Source organism: Gopherus evgoodei, chromosome 1 (genome assembly GCF_007399415.2).
Source record: "Gopherus evgoodei ecotype Sinaloan lineage chromosome 1, rGopEvg1_v1.p, whole genome shotgun sequence".
Classification (NCBI taxonomy): domain Eukaryota; kingdom Metazoa; phylum Chordata; order Testudines; family Testudinidae; genus Gopherus; species Gopherus evgoodei.
This window is the reverse complement of record NC_044322.1, coordinates 142543010-142557875: the sequence shown is the minus strand read 5'-3', so window position 1 is coordinate 142557875 and position 14866 is coordinate 142543010.

The following is a 14866-nucleotide window of genomic DNA, read 5'->3' as shown; positions in this document are numbered from 1 at the left end:
TATACCCTGTCACAGCAAGGTCTGTACAAACATATAAATGTAACCCTTCTGCCCCTCTGAGTTGGCAGCAACAAGGGGCGGGTTCAGTATCCAAGGGGCGGGTTCCGTTTTAATAACACAATGCATAACCGGCTCGAGCCCCCCAGCCAGTGACCTGGGACACTTACATACCACACCCTCCTGGGCGCCTCTCGGAGGCAATACTTCCTCTCTTGCAAGCACAGAGTCTGAGTGTAGCAAAATCCTTTTAATAAAGGAAGGAAACAATGCGGCATCCAATTGGAGAAACACCACAAACAGGATTATAACACAAACCATAAACAAAACCCACCTCCAAGTACATTTGGCAATGTCCTTTCCCCTTTAGGGTCTTAAGTCCAATTACCCCAAAGTCCAATAACCCAAAAGTCTCTGGTCAGTGCCACCCCAGAATTCAAGAGTTTATCTACCGAGTTTTACCCCCCTAGCCTGGGTGGAAAGGCGGGGGAGAAGAGTCCACACAGGGTAAGGGACACCTTACGTGGGCCAGGGCCAACTGCTCCACCTCTCCGTGAAGTTCTGCTGCAGCCTTCACCACAATCCACTCCACCACACCAGCCGTGTCACTCCTCCAGCTGTCTGTGCAAACCACTTCACTCTGCTCACTGCTCCATGGGCTGCTCCAACCACAGCTGCTCCAACATGCTGCAAACCGCTCCACTCTGCCAGCTGCTTAACAATAGGTCTTCAGGCTCCCCCACAGGTTAATACAGCACTCAGTAATCTCAGCTCAGCCCCTTCAGTGATTTCAGCTCTTAGTAGGGGAGCCCTGGTGTTGATGCACCATTGGCTCAACATGAATTCAGCTCAGCAGTCTTTAGATAGACTCCTAATGGAATCAAAATTAGCTCTACTCTTCAACAGTGGAGAGAGGATGTGCAACTGGTGTTCCAGACCCTCACAAGGGGCCCATACCATCAGATACACACACACCAGTCCCCAACCTCTCTCTCTGCATGGGGTTTAGGAACCCATGTCCCATGTTTAGCAAGTACCACCCAACTGAGGTTGAGTCATCTCTGTCACAAAGCAGTCCCACAGCTCCCCATTCACACAATCAGGGTGACAAACTTTTTTTTTTCCTGCCGCAATAACAAAGAAATTGGGCATCCAAGAGCTGTTAAAATAACCATCCCAGTCTGCTGTGGGCTTATGCTAAGTGGAGGGTGGATGCCAATGCAAATCTTTCCCCATTCTTTGAAATTCTTGGAATTCTTTCCATATTCCCTACAGTTCACCACCAGATGTCAGGGTAGCTCTCATCCTGACTCTGCTTACATAACAAAAAGCGCCTACTCTAAAGCGCTTACAATCTAAGAGTGTATCCACCTAAAACAGATGGAGAGGGCAGCACGAGGAAATAGGGTGACCATACAGCAAGTGTGAAAAATCAGAATGGGGGTGGGAGGTAATAGGAGCCTATTTAAGAAAAAGGCCCAAAAATCAGGACTGTCCCTATAAAACCGGGACGTCTGGTCACCCTACAAGGAAACATGATAATATCATAGTTGGTATCCTGCCAGCCAAAACATAGGAAACACTAGTGGAACATATGCAATTACACACATGTGGTTTGTGCTGGACTTACCCCTAAAATAATATCAATTGTCTAGTACCATTCATGTGTGGATAAGATACAAGGGAAACTTATTAATGCTAAATGGGAGGATACCACCTTTGCATGTACAGGCATATACTGCAGCATTTTCTTTTGGTCTATATCACGTGACTGGATTAAATCGATGTTATGAGACAAATAAGGAAGAGCTAGAAATAAGACCAGAAAACCAGTCTCTTTCCTAGGTATTTAGAAGGAGTCAAAAAAACATTTACAAAGTAAGCAGAGCTGCTCAAATGTTCTGGTGGACATTGCCTGAGACAACCTAAGGCAGACTTGTAACTAATTGCAAGTCATATAATCAAGTAGTGAAATATTAAAGAGCTTTAAGTGAAAATATTCTGGCCCTGCTAAGAACAACGTAGTTCGCATTGACAGGCGGATGGTAAATCACATTTGGTATGCTACCTCCACTGTGGTTTTGTCAGGATGGTGTATTTTGAACTGTAAGACAATATGTTGCTATATTTTAGTAAATTGCAATATTGCAATCTGAAGTTATTATTTAATTTTAAAAAGTAACAACATATTTTTAAAGCATGATTTAAAACAATCATTTCACCTTTTTAACAGTGTTGAACATATCTATAGTTATATAACTTCAGATCTTAGCTGTGATCAAACTAAAACACACAATGAGTACTTGGGTTTGATTGGGCTTGGTTTCATATTAATTTTCTAGTGAATAAACAGAAAAATTAGGGTGGATGATATTGTCTTTGTTGTACACAATAAGAGTTTGTAAAAAAATAAGCCTGTAGCTCCCAGTAATCTCTGAGTAACAGGCCTCAAACTATGTTCAGCAAGTGAAGTGTATTCTCATAGACTGAAATGAATCTGGAGCCTCTACTTTTTAGCTGATGGGAAATTAAAATAACCTCCAACCTGAACAGAAATTTAAATACCACCTAGTGGAATTTTTAAAGGAAAACATTGCTGCAATAATATAGTATCAGTTGGTACGTCACATGTTGGCTACTTTTAGAATTTGGGAGGTGAGGGGAAAAATCAGAAAGATGCAGCTTAACAGAGAACACACAATATCTCCAGATTCAAAAGAACAAATCTCCAATGCCTCTGTTGGAACCAACTGTTAATATATAAAAAATAAAACAACATACATTACTGTATGAAAGACACGTTACATCTCTCTGGCTACAGCTACACTTGGAACTAGGGGCACGATTCCCAGCTCTCATAGACGCACTCACTATAGCTCTCAATGAGCTCTTGTATTAAAACTAGTAGTGAGGCCGCAGTAGCATGAGCAACAGTGAGAGGCTGCAACCGCTAGTCACCCCAAGTACAAACCCTCCTGGACCGCATGGGTGTGTATTCAGGACGGCTAGCCTGTGCCACTGGAGCTACATGGCTATTTTTCGCATGCTAGCTCAATGAGAGCCAGAGTGAGTATGTCTGAGAGCTGGGACTTACTCGATGCAAATGTAGTCTCTGCGACAGTGAAGTGTCATCAAAGCAAATGTGCAGTTTGTAAAGAGCTTTACAACCCCTTCTGCTCCGACAGCATTCTTAGCACTTCTTGCACACCTGCCCCACACACAGCCATGAACTCATCCTCTTTTTTAATGCTGAAGGTCAACTAGGATAAATTAAAGCTTCCAAGTCTGTTTTCTGCAGCTAGTTTAGATCCAATAGATAATCTCACTTCAGGTCACCTAACTCTTCTAAATGTCACATACGCATGTGACCTGGAAGCATATGCAGGCTGTCTGCATGCCTGAATATCAGTGAGTCATTCTCTAAAATGTGTGGGTGAAACAGCATCTTTATTCCCTTCTTTGACGAATGCGGCTCTCCATTCTGATATTTACAGCAGAGCAGTTGAACAGGACAGACCGAGTGGGAGAGCCTTGCATAAGTCAGGGAAAGGGAAAGGACATCCATATCACACAGCTCAGGGAATCAGAGTCAGTGTCAAATTCATATAATTACTGTGATACAAATGTTAATTCTCCACAGAAATGCTCACACTTGACAAGACTGTGATGTGTGCGTCTGAACACAGGCAAATCCACGTGCTCCCTGCACCATTTGGCAGGCGAGTCAAATGAAGCGCACACATGCTGCAGCCACAGAAATGGTCTAAAAATGACAGGCCAGCTCCTCAGATGGTGCACGTTGGCGTAGTTCCATTCAGGACACTGGAGCTATGTAGAATATAGACTTTAAAAAACTCTGAGTGAGAAATGTTCAGATTAGTTTGTACTGAAAATCATATTAATATAACAGAAAAGGGTGCATTAAAAAAGGGTCAGCCTCATTCACTCTCTCTGTGCTTTACCAGGCATGTGGCTTAATGGTGCTCATGGTCTAGCAGTTAGAGCACCTACTTAATGATAATAATAAAGAATTTACACTGGTAGGGCTTGATCCAGCAAAGCTCCCAGAACCTTCTGCAGGAGCTAAGTGCCCTTGTTCCCACTGCCCTTGTTTTTTTGAGACCTCAATGGGATTTTGGAATACCCCACTCCCCTCAGGAGTTACTTGGTACCTACCAGGATTAAGCCCTCATCTGAAGATCTCAAGGGATGTTTACAGTAATTCAAGTATCAGAGGGGTAGCCGTGTTATTCTGGATCTGTAAAAGCAGCAAAGAATCCTGTGGCACCTTATAGACTAACAGACGTTTTGGAGTATGAGCTTTCGTGGGTGAATACCCACTTTGTCAGATGCATGTCTGACGAAGTGGGTATTCACCTACGAAAGCTCATGCTCCAAAACGTCTGTTAGTCTATAAGGTGCCACAGGATTCTTTGCTGCTTTTACAGTAATTCACTGCTTGTTTTTCTGAGGCAGGTTGGTGATCTTATGTTAATTTTACAAAGGGAAAAATAGAGAAGGGAAGTAAGTTGTTCGATATAACCCAATTAGTCAGTGGCAATGCTAGGGAGCCATTGCCAGAATCCAGCCCCTTTGCTGCACTCAAGCTGTGCCAAAGTGTACATCTACACTTCCAGCTGGAGGGGCGATTTCCTACCTTCCTTCTATTTAAACAAGTGCACTAAAAATAGAAATGTATCTGCAGCGGTCTGAGCAGCAGCAGAGGGTAGCTGCCCCAAATATGATCCCATCCAAGTCACTAGGTTCTGTGACAAAGTTCTTCCTCTGACTTGGTGGGTCCTGCGTTTTTTGGTGGATTTGCTTTCCTCACAGGTTCTTAGCAGCCCTCAGCTTGGCCACTTCTGCTAGAGACTCAAACCTGCCATTCACTCAGCTAACCTTATCACTGGCCAGCATGGGGGAAATAGAGAACAGTCCCCACAGTCTCTGTTGTTTCTCACAGACCAGGTCAGCTCCTCCTGTGAGGAATCAGGAGTTGGATGGATGGGGGGAACCCATCGGTACACCAGGTTCCAGCCTAGGGCCCTGTGGATAGCAGCTGTCTACAATGTCTCCTGAATCAGCTGTGTGACAGCTACAGCTACAACTCCCTGTGCTACTTCCCCGTGGCCTCCCCCCTGCACCTTCTTTATCCTCACCACAGGATCTTCCTCCTGATCACACTTGTACTCCTCCATCAGCGCTCCTTGCACACACCCGTCCGTGCTTGGGGCGGCAAAATGTCTAGAGCTGCCCCTGGCTTTCATTAGCTGTTAAGGCTGGGAGGGCCTTTTTAAACCAGGTGTACTGATAAGCCTGTCTGCCATAATTGATTCTAATAAGTTCTTAGTTGGCTCCAGGTGTCTTAATCAGCTTGCCTGTCTTAATTGGTTCTAGCAGATTCCTGATTGCTCTAGAGCAGCCCTTGGTCATTCAGGGAACAGAAAATTGTTCATCCAGTGGCCAGGATAGTTGCCTTCTACCAGACACCTGTACCCCACTGGCCTGGGTCTTTCACAGTATGTATTCAGGCTGGCTAGCCCCTCCCACCACTACTTACTCTGTAGGGGCTATACTCTATATTTTTAACGTGCTAGCTGGTTCAGAGCTAGCAAGGCTTTGGGAATTACAACTCCAGCCTGAAGTGTAGGCATAGCCAAAGGGATGGTACAGGGGGATGAGAATCTGGCCTTTTAGCTCCTGCTTATTTACCGGATCACCTGGAATTTTCCATAGTCTCTCACTAGCACAGAAGAGAAATGAAAGCAATTGGCCTTCAAGAATGCAAACTACTAACATCAAGAACAGGAATGTTTATATTCTTAAGCTTTCAACAAAGAACAAAACACCACTTAACCTATTTTCCTTTTATGTGCAGGCAGCAAAAAATATTCTAACCTCAGCACTGTTGAAATATATTTTTATACTGTAGCCATGAATTCTTAAACATGCATTCTTATATATTGATCTCAGCAAAAATGCTGAAGCTGAGAGATCCCCAGGGAGTAGCTCTTTAAACAGCAATGATGTTAGGCAATGAATTTTCTATCACTCTTCCTGTGAACAGAGGCAATAGACATACACTCATCCCTTTGTTCTGTGCCTTTTCAAATTACTGACATGCTGGGCAAATTTTCAAAACAGGGCAACTGTGGTGTCTCAAAAGCACCAAATTTCAGTATGCAAACCAGGTTTGTCCTATTTAAGACTCCAATTTAGGAAAGTCTCCCTCTTCAGGAAAGCATTTAAGCACATCAGTAGGACTTAAGCACATACTTAATGTTAAGCATATGCTTGAGAGCTTTCCTGATTTGGGACCTATACTTACATTGTAATTAATACACAAATTCACACACAGCATTTCAGGGAAAATATATATAGAGAGGGGAGTGTCAAAAAGGAAGAGGAAAAAATCAAAGGAAAATATGTATATGAAAAAACTGAATATGAATCCTACCATTTCCACATATTATATTTTAGGAAGAAAGGCTTAAAAAGAGATTATTTTCTCTGAGGTAAAATTTACCCTAGTGCAGAGGTTTCATACAAATAACCATGTCCTGCTTAAGCCATTAGAGCCAAATGACCAAAAAAATCAATTCTTGGAAGAATAGCAGCTGTCTCAAGCTGAACCCAGGCAAGACTGAAATGATGCTTGTCAGAAAGGGGAAATGCTTCAAAGAACTTGCCAAAACATTGTGTTCACCTTCCACAGAACCCCCCACTTTGGCAAAGTGGTATGAAGCCTCAGGCCCCTGTTTGACTGCTATACTTGAGATAGCATCAAGCACCAAAAAGTTTAGTAGCTATTGGATGTCTAACATAGTGAACATCAGTGAAAATCATGTAGTATCTGAGGCTAAAATAGGGAAAGAACAAGTTAAAAATTACCTAGACAAGTTAGAGGTCTTCAAGTTGCCAGGGCCTGATAAAATACATCCTAGAATATTCAAGGAGCTAACTGAGGAGATAGTTGAGCCATTATTGATTATCTTTGGAAAGTCAAGGAAGTCAGGAGAGATTCCAGAGGATTGGAAGAAGGCAAATCTATAAAAAAAAGAAGAAGGACAAACCGGGAAATTACAGACCAGTTAGCTTAATTTCAGTACCCAGAAAGATAATGGAGCAAATAATCAATTCATCTGCAGACACCTATAAGATAATAAAGTGATAAGTAACAGTCAGCATAGATTTGTCAAGCTTTCTTTGACAGTATAACAAGCCTTGTGGATAAGGAGGAAGCAATAGATGTGGTATATCTTGGCTTTAGTAAGGCTTTTGATACTATGTTTCATGATCGTCTCATAAACAAACTAGGGAAATGTAGCCTACATGGAACTATTTTAAGGTGGGTGCATAAATGCTTGGAAAACCATTCCCTGAGAGTAGTTATCAGTGGTTCACAATCAAGCTGGAAGGGCATATCAAGTGGGGTCCCACAGGGGTCAGTCCTGGGTCCACTTCTGTTCAATATTTTCATCAATGATTTAGATATTAGCACTGAGCATACACTTATAAAGTTTGTTGGTGATATCAAGCTGGGATGGGTTGTGAGTGCTTTGGAAGATACTATTACAATTCACAATGATCTGGACAAACTGGAGAAATGGCCTGAAGTAAATAGGATGAAATTCAATAAGGACAAACGCAAAGTACTCTCCACTTAGGAAAGAACAATCAGTTGCACACATACAAAATGGGAAATGACTGCCTATGAAGGAGTACTGCAGAAAGGGATTGGGGGTCAAAGTGGATCATAAGCTAAATATGAGTCAACGGTGTAACACTGTTGCAAAAAAGCAAACATTGTTCTGCAATGTATTAGCAAGAGACACAAGAAGTAATTATTCCGTTCTACTCCTCGCTGATTAGGCCTCAACTGGAGTATTGTGTCCAGTTCTGGGTACCACATTTCAGGAAAGATGTGGACAAATTGGAGAGAGTCCAGAGAAGAGTAACAAAAAAGATTAAAGGATGAGAAAACATGACCTATGAGGGAAGATTCAGAAAATTAGGTATGTTTAGTCTGGAGAAGGGAAGACTGAGAGGGGTCATGATAACAGTTTTCAAGTACATAAAAGGTTCTTACAAGGAGGAGAGAGAAAAATTGTTCTTATTAACCTCTGAGGATGGGACAAGAAGTAATGGGGCAGGTTAGGTTGCACATTGGGAAAAACTTCCTAACTGTAAGGGTGGTTTAGCACTGGAATAAATTGCCGGAGTAAGTAAGGTGGAGGAGTAAGGGTGAGCCAGCAGCAGGGGGCGGGGGCAGTGGCAGAAGGTAAGAGGTTAGCAGTGGGCAAGCAGGTGAGCTAGTGGCAGGGGGAACATTAGAGCTGGCGATGAACAGGCAGGTGAGCCAGTGGTGGCGGTGGTGGTGGCAGCGGAGGTGGGTGGGGCTAAGGAGCCGAGTGGGTGGCAGGGGCTGAGTAGGTGAGCCGGGAGGGTGGGGGGCTGAGGAGGCGAGCAGGCAGGCAGTGGCAGGGAGGCAGGTGAGCCGGTGGCTGAGGAAGTGAGTGAGCGGGCAGGCAGTAGCGGGGGAGGGGCAGGAGAGCTGGCGGCAGGGGAGGGGGGCTAAGGAGGCGAGCGGTGGGTGAGGAGGCAAGCCAGGGGGTGGGGGGAGATGATGAGCTGGGTGGGCAGTGGCAGGGGGATTTATACTTGCGGGAGGGTGAGGAGCTGAGTTGTGAATCGGTGGCTGACCTGTTCTATTGATCTTGTTCCTCATAAAAATTGGTCCTTTTTGCTGCTTTTCTCTGGGTTGGGGGTTGTCCCAATGCTGCAAAGAGGGTGTTCCCAAAGGAAGGTACTTGTGTCTAACCCCCTAGTCCATCAGTATGTCTGCTCTTCTCTAGTCAGCCCACTTGACAAGTTTGACTGTTCTTGGTCTGGCTCTCATCCCCATCCAGGCAGCTGTCTGGAGGTGCCTACCTTCCATGCCTTACTCATTCACACCTCATTCATTCAACAGGGCAACTGATTACAAAGTTGGGGGAAGATCTTCTTCTTCTTCTAGCAAAAAGACATTTTTCTTTGACCTTATTTATACCTTAGGGGCCCGCTATAACATATTACCAAGGTTCAATATCTCTGTTTTGGTGGGGCGGCGCTGGGGAAGGAGGGTTTGTTTCCACGGGGTGGGTGGCACTGGGGCTGGGGGTATGTTTCAGGGGGCTGCGCAGTGCTGGGGGGTGGTGTTTTGGTGGGGGCCAGGGGGTTTTGGCCTCAGCTGTTTTCTTTGAAGTAATATGGCCCTCACCACTTTATGAGTTGTGCAGGCCTGATCTAGATAATACTTAGTTCTGCCATGAGTACAGGGAACTGACTAGATGTCCTTTTGAGGTTCCTTGCAGTTATACAATTCTGTGATTCTATCATCACTGTCTGAGCAACTTTAGGAAATGCAGCAAAACTTTCCTCTTTGAAAAAACCTTTCCATAACAGGAATGACACTCACTATACTGCCACCCCTTTCTACCTGTAAACCTCAATCAATCAAAAAAAGGAGGAAATTAATATTTTTTTTAAAAAACAACCTAAACCAAAACCTCTATTCCATGCAGATGTTCGACCGTGAAAAGGAGAAGTATCAGAAACACTAAGGACTTCACTGTAGCTATTGATTTTATGTGGAAGGAGCTCAGATACTCCAGTGATGGGTGGCAGTATAAAACCTCAAGGAAGATGGCAAGACAAACCTATTCCAAACAGAAAAGGAGAATTGGGGGAGAAGTTGGGGAGCTTTTCCGATGGGAAGGAGGAAAAGATTGAAAGGAAGTCACATCAGATAACTCCAAATTCCAGGAGCTCCAAATTCCAAATGCCAGTCCAAGTGTTGCAGCCCCTCTAAGATTCCATGCTGTTCACTTCCCCAGAAACGCGCCGCTGACCTCCATCTACCCAAGTTACTCTATACAGTTCTAAAAGATACTAGACCAGATCCTCAGCTGCATAAATCAATGTAGCGCCAATGAAATCAACAGACCTAGGTTAGGCCCCAATATTAGGAAACTCTGAGCATGCAGCTATTTCTTGAATGATGTGGGGAAAGAACTAACTCAAATTAAGAGCTACTCCATTCCCCTGAAAATGCATAATATAAACCCCTGAAAGATGTTGTATCAAATGTTGAACAGATATTGCACCTTTTCTTTGTCAAAGGCAGACTGACACATTCTGGGAGGATAGGTAGCGAGTGGCATAAATATTACAGTTCTGTCTGTACCTTTCCATTGCCAATTTCACAACCACTGCCACTATCAACTGACATAAGGTTCAGGTCCAGGATACAAGATCTGTTTAAATCCTTCAACTACTACTTTTCAAATATTGCTATTTGGTAGAAGAATGGAGCAGAGGAAAGCCACAGAAATGGTCATTTCAAGCCACTTGATGGATCTAGAGTCCTGTGTGGATACAAATTTTGTATCTGCATCCAATCCAAAAACATGGTCCGTGGATATAAAGTGGATATCCACAGATTTGCAGGGCTATAGATGGATCTTAATGTTTCCTTTTTTATTCACAAGAAGATGTAATTACCTATCCCTAGAAAAGACACAGGGTTTCTTCTGTGGTGTTGTGATGTAGGAGAGAACAAACTTATTGTAATCTTTTTCTACAATGTTTGATTTAGCTTACTCAGTGGAACCGCCTTACGATGAACTAAGATGCAGTGAAACCTCTCTTATAGTGACATAGATTGAAAGTACAAAATTATTTCCTTACTTTTCATTGTGCAGATTAAAGACCTGGTCAGAGGAAACATAATTTTGTTAATTTTTATTCCTGTTACTAAGAGGTGAGGGAGATCTACATTTCACAGGCTGTGAGGCTCAAGTCTTGAAAAACCATGGTCTTCCCCCCTTTAGAAACAGTATCATCAAGAAAAATTGCTTGAGTGTCAAAATGCTCACAGTACCAGCCAAAGCAACTGCATGATCTTGTTATTGTCTCCAGTGCTCTCTCTTCCTCCTAGCTAGACTAATGATACCATTCCTTGTGATGTTAAGCCTTAATTTAGTCTGTAAGCTATCTAAGGCAGACACATTGGGCTTGATTCTGATCTTCCTTACACCAGCTTTTCACTGTTGTACAGTACCTCCGTTGGCTGAAATCTTCATCTAGCTCCATCTCTCTCATATTGCAGAGGCAAGAAGGGGGCAAAAACCCCAGTAGCAATAGTTGCTGATGATTACCACCTGCATCAGGGGTTCTTGGAACATCATAAAACCAGCAGACAGGCTCTGTGCTGTCTCTCTGTCCCATGGGTGAATAGGATGAGGAAAGGGAGGAATTAAACCTAACTGACTTTTCACAGAAGGCTCTGAAATGTCTGGAAAGGGCATGGCGTCCTGCTGAAGAATACCAACCCACTTTCTTGCTGACAAAAGTATTATTAATACTTAAGAGGGAATCTATGCCAAATCCAACTGTGTGCTAGCTTGAATAGGCTGGAGGGGGTCCAGAGAGTTCAACAGCCATCAGTTTAATGGAGAGCAAGTCAATGTGCTCTGCTGAGGGTGAACAGGAGCCCTCAGAAGATGGGTTAGCTGCAGACTCAGGAGCAGACCAGGCAGCCTTAACAGCTAATGAAAGCCAGGGGCAGCTCTAGACATTTTGCTGCCCCAAGCACGGAGGGTCTGCTGAAGCCGTGGGATCAGCAGACCCGCCGCAGGCATGCCTGCGGGAGATCCACCGGAGCCGCAGGACCAGTGGACCCTCTGCAGGCAACCCTCCGAAGGCACCCTGCCTGCCACCCTGGTGGCGACTAGCAAAGCGCCCCCCCCCCCGTGGCTTGCTGCCCCAAGCATGTGCTTGGCGTGCTGGGGCCTGGAGCCGCCCCTGATGAAAGCTAGTTAGTTTTTGGGTATTTTGAGTATGGCCTTGCTTTCACAGCGAGCTTGCACTGTTAGCAGGGCATTCTGCCCTTTGCTTTCCCCTGCTTGTCTGCCATTTTGTCCCTGTGATGTGAGGAAAGGCCTAACAAAAGCAGTGGCCTTTGCCCTGCTTTGGCAAAATTGAAACATTGCCCAGCAACTGCACAGCAGCAGGAAAACACACTTTCACTGTTAGGCCTTGCCTGCAATGGTTTAATTTAGGCCTGGTCTATACTAGAAAATTAGGTTGTCACAATGACGTTGCTTAGGGGTTGTGAAAAATCCACATTCCTGAATGGCACAGTTAAACTGACACAAGTCCTCGTGTAGACAGCACTAGGTCGATGAAAGAATTCTTCCGTTGACCTAGCTTCTGTCTCTTGGAGAGGTGGATTACTTGTGCTGACAGGAGAACTACTCCCATTGGCATAGGTAATGTCTACACTGAAGCGCTACAGTGGTGATAGTGTTTTAAGTGTAGATATACCCTTAAGGTGTGATTTTAAACCCACGTGGTTAAACCAGTGGTCATACTTGTTTCAGTTTAAGAGTGATTCACTTGATTTAGTTTAAGTCAATTCCTAACCAACTTGAGCTAACCCAAAATAAGGCTGTTTAAGCTTAAATAAGTGACTACACAGCCCTTTGAACTGGTTTAAGTGAATTGTTGCTCTTGATTAGCAAGGCCATATTTGCCTGGGACAAGAGCTAGGGGAGAATAGTGAGAGCAGGGAGATAAATAATGCATCTCACATTTGATAAGGATTCCTAATGTAACCCTACTTCCAGGTGGTGTCAGCAGAAGCAAGGCCCAGGTCTAGGGGTTCCTTTTAACAATACAAAACCAAACTGGTTCAAGCCCCTGTCCCCACTCAGAAATCTGGGAAAACTAAACACTACCCCTAGCTGTCTCTAAGAGGCAATGTTTCCCCAGTCACAAGCACTGGGCAGGGAACACCACATTAATCTGGGAAAACATATCAACAATGATTCAAAAGTATACAAATCATAAACACTCACCCCGTGGTATCTTGGGCAGCAGTCCCTTGCCTCAATATCCCACCTCATGGAGCGAAAGTCTGACGAATGAATGTTCCTCCACTCACCTTTCCCTCTGCTGCACACCACTCACAGTTGCTTGTCCAAAGTCAGCAAAGTCCCAGAATTCAGGCATGCATCCACGTGGGTTCACCTCCCACCCCTAAATGGGGGGAAGAAAGGGGGCAAGCAATGCCTCTGCTGCTCACCATTGCTTGCTGCTTTTGTAATCTCTGCCACTGTTGCTGCTGCCTTTGCCGAAAGCTGCAGTGCTGCATTCTGAGGTTCCACCACTTGGCCCAGAGCTTAGTGATTTCACTGGGTAGTGGACACCTCACTGCTGCTGCCCCCTCCGTGTTGTCTTTTGCTGCCACACTGTCCCTATGCCAGGTCAATGGTCCAGCCTCCCAGACCTGCTCATTGGTGACTACAGCTCTAGTGATCACTGAACAGAAACAAGGACTATTCAAGGGGCCAATGGTATCTAGGCCTCTTTAATCAGAGTTCACACCACCAGACAGAAACATCTGCCCTCACCCCTTTCACTTGGATTTGGCAGCTGTACTCTGCTCAGCAAGTGAGGTAAATTAAGGAGACCCCCTCAGTTAGGGCATATTAAGTACAGTTCTGCTGCCCTGCAGTCATACAATATGAGTGGCAACATTTCATTACCCCTGGATTCAAGACTAAAGTGAATTGTAACCCAAACCAGCTAAAATTGATCAGGTTGGCAAAGCAGGGCATTGCCAAGGGGTGTTGTGAAGGCCACAAGTAAAACTGGATTTAAAACAGAATGAGATAAGTTAACGGAGGTTAGGTCCATCAATGGCTGTTAGCCAAGATGGTCAGGGATGCAACCCCATGCTCCAGCTGTTCCTAAATGCCACCTGCAAGAAGCTGGGACTGGATGACACAGGATGACTTACTCAGTATTGCCCTGTTCTTTTCAGTTCCTCTGAAGCACCCGGTACTGGCTACTGTCAGAAGACAGGAATCCTAGGCTAGATGGTCCATTGTTCTGACCAAGTATGGCTGCTCCTGTGTTCTTACTGAGGCCCATAAGACTGGGTGCTAGTTCTGAGCTAAGGCTGTTATGAACTTGTGATGCAAAAGAGACTCCTCTGGGGGTTTTGAAGGGCTCACCTGCCAAAGCCCATGTTGGAGACAGTTGGGGTGGTATCTTGTAAGATTATTAGCATGTGTGTAGACTCTTTTATTGTTTTTAGTATGTTTTCACTGTAGTCCTTTTAGGTAAGGAATGCAAAGGCTTGCATAGGAAGTGTTGTGTGGTAATTTATAATGGTTGGTAATTACACTGTGAACCATTTCCAAGAGGAGAAGCAAGCAGGCTTTTTGAGGCACACTATCTTTTGCTGGGAACAACACAGTCAATGCAGGGTACTGTTCAGCCTGGAAGTACCCCAGTCAAAGAGGAGAGAGGGGTGGGTCTACAGCCTAGAAAGCTGAAAGCCTGAGTTGAGCCACTGAGGGGAAATACAGGTGCAGTTGCCCTGAGCTGTGACAGTAATTTCTCAGGACGTGATCTCGTTCCTACTGAAGAAAAATAGGTTTGATTCACCTTTGCAAGCAGGGTGAGCCTGTGCAAATTTCTCATCTGGATCACACCAGGAGTGAGGTGGTCACCCTCCTGCTGCCTTGTGCATAACTTCAAAAGGCTGGGTTTTCGCATAACAGCAGTTGTGGAATTTGCATGAACTTCTCTCTAGGGATTCCCCAGGAAATCCGCTTAACACTTACTGTCCGAAAAGTCTAGCTTGTTGTCAATATAGCCTTCTGAACTTCCAGGTCTCACATCTGTCACATCTCCTGCCTAGAGAGGTTACATACAATCCCAGCCCACAATAATACATGCATTTAATATCATATGGTCTGTTAAGGATATTGCAGGAAAGTGCTGTATCTGTCACAATCAAAAACAGAAAGTAAACATT